Genomic DNA, 3,290 nt, shown 5'->3' with positions numbered 1-3,290 from the left:
AATTGTGGCCTTTAAATGGGAAGCTTAATTTTGTTTGTGTTCGTTAGGTTTAACTAATTCAAATTGTAGCCATGCACCAAATGAATATTGGAAAAAGATGGCGAGCCCCTTTTCAGTTCACGTCATTGTTCAATAACGTAAAAAAGTTGAGAGGAGTTTTTTTGGCTTATCTAGCCAACTAGGGTTTTCTAACAAACTTGGATTTGATGGCTAATGTTGCTTCTTTGCAATTGGATTAATTATCAAAACATGTATCATATAAATGTGGTACAAATTTTTCTCTGTGTCGGGAACACAGCTCAGTACAATCAGCGTCATAATATAATTGGTAGGGAACTCTTTCCTTTCGACTTTCCAACCACTTATATTCTGATATTTAGTGTGTACCAGACCGAGTTCCTGGCACACTGAATCTCTCTAAATATGCCGTGAAAATGAATCCCAATTAAGGTGTTTAATTTCTTTAATTAATGTTAGGTTTCCTTTTTTTTTTTGTTTGGTTTTATCTTCCATTTTTTAATACTTTGTACTTATCACTAGAAAATGCATTGCTTCATGGATAATGATCTTTTATCCATATTTATATGCTTATGAAATCAATTTATAGTTGGTGTTAACCAAACCATGGCAATAAGAAATGGAACCAAATATTTTTTAAATGTGGAATATTCATATGTTCTTTGTTTAATAAAGGGAACCGCCTAAATAGACAAACGGATGAAAATCATGCCTTATCTAAGAACTAATTAAAATTTTATGAGCCCGTGTGGAAATTTCAAATGCTTTTTTAAAATGGAGTTTTAACAAAACACTTCCGTGTTCACTTTTAACGAAAAACCACATTTTTACATTTCCCTGGTACTATTCACTACACCTTTATTTGTCATTTTTCATTCAAAGTTTTTTTTTTCCGTTAGTTTTCCTTTTTTAAAAAAGCACTTATATTTCAAAGCACTTTAGTAACAACGCTTCTATTATAAGCACTAAGAATTATTTTATTAAAATGCAAGTGTTTCTTGAAAGAGTACTTTGAGTGGTTCATGAAAGAAGCACATAAACTTCTTCTAGAAAAAAACTTTTTAAGTGTTTTTTTTTTTTTCAACACAAAAGCCCTTTAACATTTTCTGCCAAATACATTCATAAGCTTTTTGGTGATTTGAAGAAACTAAAAGCTTTTTCAAACAAGCCCCATGCCAATTCAGGCCCTCACATTTGTAACCTTGTATGTAGCACATGAGCTTGTTAGGTTTGCTTTTTGTTGTTTGAACCTTTTAGATCGCGTTTGGTATTGCTTTTTTTCACTAAAAATTGTTTTACTTTAAAAGTGTTGGGTACAACCACTTGTATTACGGTCTAGTAGTATTCATCACTTGTAGTGAGGTCTTAGGTTCGATTCTCGCCAAAAGTGAATTTGGACCACATTATTACTAGCCCATTATGAAGCTAAACCCACCCTTCTCCATTAGTGTTGATAATATCGTTTGTTCAAATTTAAAAAAAAAATGCTTGGTACAAATAAATATCCAGCTTAATTTAAAAGTAATAACCTTTAGACAGTAACTTTTAAAAGCAACTTGAAAGTTGTTTCTAGAAGCTGCTTTCATAAAAAAAAGGAGTTGAGTTTTTAATGCATATTTTCAATTCCTATTACCCTAATTAGTTTTAAAAAATGACATTTGTTTGTACCATACTTGACTAATCTCGTAACTACTGAGCACCGACACGTGTCAATGTCAGAATGAAACTAGAAACTCTCTTCTATAAATATAGATCATTCTCTCACAATATTTCCTAATGTCATTTGTACTAAATCATTCACTTGTACTCACTAAATGAGAGCTTGAACCTATGTACTTGTGTAAACCCTTCACAATTAATGAGAACTCCTCTACTCCGTGGACGTAGCCAATCTGGGTGAACCACATACATCTTGTGTTTGATTTCCTGTCTCTATCTATTTACATACTTATCCATACTAGTGACCGGAGCAATCTAGCAAATGTCACAAACTTAACACTTTCTGAAGTCATCACTGATTTTGTGCATCAACAACATTCTTTATCCTTCTACACACATTTTATATCTTGGAGAAAAAGTGACTGCCACCACCTACCATTACAAATACTAACTTTACACCGCCATCGCTATTACCGCCACAACCGCCACTACCGTCATCGCAGTCACATGTAGCTCTACCACAACCATAATTGCCACCACGGCCACCACAACCACAATTGCGTCATCGTTGCCACCACCACCACCATAATCACAACCACCAGCATTGCCTCCGCCATTACGACCATTGTTACCTATGTACTCTAACCACCAAACTTCCAATTGGCACCACCACCATACCCGCATCATTGCCACTATACCACTATGCCACCGCCACCGCCACCATCATTATCACAATCATTACCCCCCACCACTAATATCGTTGCCACTACCCCCACTACCATGTCTATTTTTGTCACCATATACAATTACATCATTTATCATTAAAGTTTACCAAACGCTTTTACACTGTTTGTCATAGTCACAACACTTTAAAAATATAGTTAATCAAATGCAAAACAACTTTATTTTACAGTTAATTATTCTTAAAGTTTAACAAAAATATTTTTTTTTATAAATGATATCCTCTATTATAGCTAAAGATGGATTAATTCATTCTCAAGTAATGAGTTGATTTGATTGTGTAAAATAAACCCTAGATGAAGTTGTGAGAGCCCATATCAAAATAATGAGTTATGGTTATAATAGGTCTAAAATTTTAAGTTGGATTATTTCCAAATATAAAAAATTAACTAAATGCTGTAAGGAGTGAAGTATCAAGACTTTAAGATTAAAACCAATCGACTCATATCCCATCATATTAAACAAATTATTTATACGTGCACATCGGAAAATTTTAAGCTTTGAATCGAAGGTATATGATAATTGGACGGTGTATTCAATTGGGAATTTAAGAGATTTTAATGGATTTATAAATCCATGCATTTTTATGGAATTTAATTGATTTGTAGAAATTCTATGTAAAATTTTGATTCAATTATCTCGAAATCTCATGAAGAGAGATAAGATTTGTGGATGCTTAAAATACACTACAAAATATCTCCAATTCTCTCTAATTCCTCAACTTTTCCAAATTCTTATTCTAATTCTAATTGAATACACCTGGAATATTATAAAATTCTTTAAAATTCTAATTGAACACACCCGGATTTCTAAGGATTTTAAAAAAGGAAAACTAATGAAAATGGCTTGAAAACTTTGAGTTTTAATGATAA

Source organism: Malus sylvestris, chromosome 8 (genome assembly GCF_916048215.2).
Source record: "Malus sylvestris chromosome 8, drMalSylv7.2, whole genome shotgun sequence".
Lineage (NCBI taxonomy): Eukaryota > Viridiplantae > Streptophyta > Magnoliopsida > Rosales > Rosaceae > Malus > Malus sylvestris.
This window is presented reverse-complemented; position numbering follows the sequence as displayed.